This window comes from Pollicipes pollicipes, unplaced genomic scaffold (assembly GCF_011947565.3).
Source record: "Pollicipes pollicipes isolate AB1234 unplaced genomic scaffold, Ppol_2.1 Scaffold_4295;HRSCAF=5057_pilon_pilon_pilon, whole genome shotgun sequence".
NCBI classification, from domain to species: Eukaryota; Metazoa; Arthropoda; class Thecostraca; order Pollicipedomorpha; family Pollicipedidae; genus Pollicipes; species Pollicipes pollicipes.
In genome coordinates, this window is record NW_023596461.1 from 35,695,693 (window position 1) to 35,701,992 (window position 6,300).

The following is a 6,300-nucleotide window of genomic DNA, read 5'->3' on the forward strand; positions in this document are numbered from 1 at the left end:
TGATAAATTACAGCGGTCGCATCTGGCATCTTATATGGAGTTCTGAAAAGTCAGAGTAAGTTGCTAGCCTAAATTAATCCATGTCAATATATTATTTTTTGACCATACCGCCTGGCTTATCCTTGAAGCGTATTCAAATACAAAACTCAAAACGATTATGTGGGATTTAATCAACTAGACATTCTAAAGGCAAAACAAGGTCAATTACCTTGAATGAAAACCTGTAACCTTTTGCTTAGAACAAATATCTAGGTTCGATCTGATTGCATGAGGAAGTCTGGGGACACTTTGGACACCAATCTGGAGTTTGTTCTATCTTTCTAGCCGCTAGTGATAAAACGAGATGTGCACACATACGCTGGTAAGAAATGCATTCACCAGCACAAAGCTTTTCATGAACGGCCTTGAGTGGTCATCAAACTAGCCCGATTACTTAGTGTACTGCATCTGCCACTGGGCAACGTAACCCAGCAATGTTTCCTTGTTATCTTTCTGGTGTCATTAACCAGGTAATCAATCATTAAAACATCATCAGCTTTGGTCAAATGTGACGTAATTTCTTGTGCTTTAAATCTGTCTTTCAGCATCCCTGAATTCACCACTGATGTTGCTTAAACGTTATTTTCTATGAAATTATGCCTGAAATTTAAGTTCTGCATTCGTAATTACCTCGAAGAATCAAGAGCAGACCAGTGTAAGGTGCACCAACCCAACGTCAAATTTGCTTATAATTGTATGTTGCTGCATCCACCACTGACACAGAAGCCGCTTGCGTGCATCGCATGATGAACTGCTTCGGTGCTTGAGTCTATGCACTTGCGTAAAGCATAGACTTTGAAGGGTGAATTTGCTGAAGCGTTTGCTTTGATCCCGTGTTGTTATTCATCGTTTTGCCGTCCTGAGTGCGCCGTTGCCGAAGTTTGCGCAACTTCTTAGGGTCAAGCAGAGCTTTCGATCCGGTGGCCAATTTGAACTCTGGAACGACCAAATCGGGCCAGTAGACTCTTACACATCATGGTTGCATTGAACTCATGCGAAATCCATCGCATGAAAATAGGGCCAAAGACAATGCAGCCGTCTTCTTGCAGCGCCATGTCGTGAGAGCGTTTGGAACCATCGCGGTTACGTACGGTCGAATATTCTCCACATTTGGAGCCATCGGAGTTTCGCACTGTCGAGTATTATCCACGCTTGGAGCCATCGGAGTTCTGAACTGTCGAGTATTCTCCACGTTTGCAGCCATCGGAATTCCGTGCTGTCGAGTATTCTCCACGTTTGAAGCCATCGGAGTTCCGTGCGGTCGAGTATTCTCCACGTTGTCACAAGATGCAAGTTTTTGAGCTGGACGGACTCACCGGCCGCTGGGGAAGCTGCTTACGATATCGGCATGTTGGCGCCGTCTGAGTTAAACACTGGCCTCGTGTACCACTGCACATGTACGCATTGCGGCCATGTGACTGGGCGTATGAGCACTCTTGCAGTCGAGATTGGTTCGACTCTGACGTAAGCCTGGTGCGTGACCGAATCTCGTGCCCTGTGGCCATTGGCTTACCAGCCCGGGGAGGGTTTGTAACGGGGTTAATCCGAGATCTTCAAGGCTCTTCCGTGTAGCACCCGAGCAGTCAGTGCAGCTCGTCTTGACTCGTGCAGCCGCAGGTGGCCGTGAGTTCTCCAGAGCACTCAGGCCAGGCCGTGAGTTCTTCAGCGTATTCAGACCGGCAGTAGAGGGCTTCTCACTCTCCCGCCAGCCATCATCAGGTAGCTGGCAGTATTTCCCCAACCATTCTACTGAAAAACAGCACCTTACCCTAATGCCGGAATAAAATAGCAAATCACACTCCTCTTTAATGAAGAAAAATACAGCGACAAATGCCAACGAAGCCCCAATCTGTTTGTACTTGTCGTTTACAGATGTTTCAAGAAGCAAAACGAAAGCTTCGTAATGCCGGTTTGTAATCGCGCTGTGTAAACTTGATGGCTCTTATCCTCTCTGTTTCACCGGCTCATATCTCATCACATCCGTCAAGGAGTTAACAAAAAAGAACGCTTAACACACTAAAAAAATTGAGCAAATTTGAACAGCTTTCAGCCTGCAAGCTTACGCGGCGCGTTGTAAAAACGGTGTTGATTGTTCTTTTGCTTCATGAAATTGGCAATAACAAAATAAGTTATTGCTGGACAGCACAGTAAAGGAGCCGTCGTTCGGCGGCAGCTGGATGTGTTTGTTACGGGTCCCCAGCCACTGGAGCAGCCTGATCAGTCGATGAAGCATGTGGATCAGCAGGAGCGCAGCGGCCCAAGCGCTGGCCGGCGGGGAGCGTCGACGGTGTCGGAGCCGCTGCCAGCTGCGGTGGCGGCCGGCAGAGGCGAGCACAGGCCCCGCAAAAGGGGAGGCGGCACGCAGTAGACCCACTCGCTTGGAGCAGATAGATCGGTGGCAGCAGATGGGGTTCTTGGACGAAAACAAGGGTGGTGATATGGTGCCGGCGGTGAAGTATCTATTGCTCAGTGGAGTTTAGATGACGGTCGCCCCCCCCCCCCCCTGAAAACCTTCAAGAAGTTTCGACCCTGACGACGGGTCAGGTCACTGATGAGAACTTTATCTGGCGTTATTCACCCTTGGCAGAGCCTGTCCCTTAAAGTCTGCCCTTGTCACGATCCTTCGTTCACACCGTCTGTCCCTGACATGGTCTCACCTGACAAGGTCCGGCCTTGCCCAGGTGCGATTTAAAGATCCCTTTGTGATCTCAGGTGACCAGGCGCCAGAAGTGCGCCCCTGCCAGGGCCCACATCCCTCAACAGGCGATAAGGTCTGTTACCACGAAGCGGGGATACGCCTTGAAAGTGACTCGACCTTCGTGTGAAACTTATGCTGATATATGCGAGGCTTGGCGGGTGCTTTAGCCGAGGTGGCTTGATGGATTGGGTTTCGTGACTGTGATCTGCTGGTTAGCACCAGCCACCGATTTACTTGGATACAGCATAGGAGTGCTTCAGAGCAGACACTCCCGATGACCCTAAGATGCTTTGCATTGGGCTTTAGAGCAACTCCTCACAAACACCCCTGAAGTCCCGTAGTGTGGATAACAAATCTCGATCTTTACCGGGCGTCGTGCAGTTTGCTCGTGTCTTGTGCAGTTTCACCAAGTCTTGTATTCACAGGTCACAGGCCAGAGACCCGCTGGGATCTAGCGGGTCTGCAGCTTACTTTGGGTCCTGACGTTGCTTGATTGGTGTCTGAAGGAACGGGCGGGTGACTGCTTTACAGCTGCACCTGCATTTGCGGCAGCAGAGTCGTAGGGGCCCGACGCCCTCGTAGGGGCCTTTCAGGTCTCACCAACCGTTTTCGTACTTATTCCTGCACAGAATTCCCACGCTATGCTTATTCCTGCTCATGCTCTCTATCCGTGCTTATTCTTATGACCGAAATTACGCTGCCGTAAGTCAGGCGCATCCTCCCCTTCTGCTGCTCTCCCATGGCCTCTACTCACGAAAGAGAGGAACCAACTGGGCCAGGATATCCAGCTTTGCATTTACCATCGCTCATATTTCATAAGCTTTAGCCAGCATGCAATAATGTGGGTAGTGAGGCAAACCGTGGGTACTTCTCACCGTCCCGCCCTTTGGTTGCATCTCACCGTCCCGTCCTGTGGGTACATCTCACCGCCCAGTTCTGTGGGGTATACATCAGCACAGTACATCTTATCGTCCCGTCCAGTGGGTACATCTCACCGTTCCGTCCTGTGGGTACATCTCACCGTCCCGTTCAGTGGGTATATCTCACCGTCTTGTCTTGTGGATGCATCTCACAATGCCGCCATTTTCTCACAATGCATCTCACCGTCCGTCTCGACAGCTCAGTTGGTTAGAGCGCCTGCATACCGATTCACCCACCTGTGGCCGCGCTAAAGGTCAGGTGACGTCATGGGGCAGAACGGACCGAGTCCAGCATTGCGGCACGCCGAGCTTTCGTCACCATATTCTTCTGTTGACTTGGGATTTCACGATCGAATGATAGGGCTCAGTGCTCACACAACAATCACTGCTTAACGAGAGCTCTGAACCCAGAAACTCATGTATTCAAAAGGCTGGTATGAATCTTGTAAAAAATGACGAGGAAACAATGAGCCCAAAACTTTGCATTCCTTGGCCATTCTTGGTAGTTTCAAACTGTCTACATCAAGGTGAAAAGCCCAGAGGGTACGGTCCAACAGAACAATGCACATAGCGGACAACTGAACCTGCATAGAACTGACGCCAGATGGCGCGTGCAGCAGCGCCGAGGCAAATCAGCTCGATTAAAAGGCACGTGTTTGATCGCCTGACAGGATCGGGCTCTAAGTCGTGCAGAAGAGCCCACAGCGAGACGTGGGACCGTACGAGCGTAACAACCTGCCAACATTTACGCGTGGGAAGGGGAACGCCTTTGTCACGTTTAGTTAGTTGACTTGCCTATGTACCTGGCAATATCACATGAAATAGTTAACGGGGGTGTTTGCCCCGATAATGCAATCCTATTATATTTCGAAGAGAAGCAAGGAAAATAAAAAATAGCGCATGATGTAATAACGCCAAAATCATTTAGACAGCCCTGTTATAGAAACAGACAAGTGAAGAGAATGTACGAAACAAATTAGAGGCATATTTGTGTCCCAGCCATGTCGCACATCTCATACGGAACACGTCATTAGCTGTGGGGAGGTGGGCCCCGCTGGCGTCCCAAGATGCCTGTACTGTGCGGCTCGGCCCAGGTGCAAACATCAGGCGACGTACATGACCATGACACACATCCTGGTACACGATTTGCGACACTAGTATGTTGTACTTCCGTCAACAACTAGAGCGCGACAGCGCTAATGCAATCGTTCGTTTAGGAAAATACCTGACCGGCTCCCATGTAAAAGGAAGGGCCAAGGAAAGCTGGCTGCCCTCGAGTTCATACGTTTAAAGACAGCCAGATCTGCCAGGAGACCAAATGTGAGGCTCACATTTTGCTTTTCGACCAATAAACGTGATCTTTTCCTGCTAAGCCACTAAATAACTACCTGTTTATACACTCTCCTGTAAGTCCAATCGCTACAAAGCGTTACAGCCTCTCAACTTCCCTTTTTGGGCAAAAACAACTGTTGACGCGGGTACTCTGGCCAAGTCACAAAACCAACTGTTGACGCGGGTACTCTGGCCAAGTCACAAAACCAACTGTTGAAGCGGGTACTCTGGCCAAGTTACAAAACCAACTGTTGACGCAGGTACTCTGACCAAGTTACAAAACCAACTGTCGACGCGGGTACTCTGGTCAAGTTACAAAACCAACTGTTGAAGCGGGTACTCTGGCAAAGTTACAAAACCAACTGTGCGGGTACTCTGGACAAGTTCCAGCGGTGAGTTGGTATTCTGGCCAAGTTCCAGCGGTGAGTGGCGAGCCTAACACAGCTGTCGTCTGGCTCCGCAGAACGTCTATCAAAATGCAAAGACAGCCACGTGACGCATCCGATTGCTGGTGCAAAAACAAGTGTTCACCGCAGACAATAGGAAGCCATCGTTACCGTGACCCATGATTCAGCCGGCTGAGACCTCGTTATAATCCGCCTCACAAGGCTGAAGACTGGTTGATTCAGACCAGCATGCAGTTTGTATGGGCTGCTGCAGGCCAGAGAGACGATAGCAGGCCTCCCGGCAAAAAGATCAGGAAGGAACGGCTTAATGAATGTGGGCGATCGCAGAATGCGTTCTCTGCCGGCTGGTTTTTTGACAAGTGCCACCCTGAATGTTTGTGTAACTCCATTGAAACCGCAGAATACAAATTCAGCGATGTGATACGGACGATATCTTGATCAGGACATGACCAGCATGCGTAGACAAACAAGCGACATAAGAAAAGTGCTGTCGTTAGATGTGGCGTGTGTCCGGCAGGATGCAGAAGCTTGACGCTCCCTGTGTTTGTATAGTTTCGCCACTGGCCTAATGGGTAAGCTATGTGACAATGTCATCGCGCACTCTTTTTACGGGATTTATACCACACAGGAACCTAATCCAACACTAAAGCCAAATTTCACAAAAATTGGATGCACACTGATGAAATTTCCCGAACAGGAAAAACCCATCGTTTGTTCTCAGGCTTATCCAAATTGGTATAGTTTGTTACAGAGGCGTTTTTACCTCGTCATCACTCCATGGTCATTTCACGTTTGCGGCACTTTCCAGTTGCACTTTATAGCGCCAAATTTGCAAATTTACAGTGACGAACAGATGCCTGAAGACCAAACCAAGTATTTCTGGAGCCGAACTTAACGGCTAATG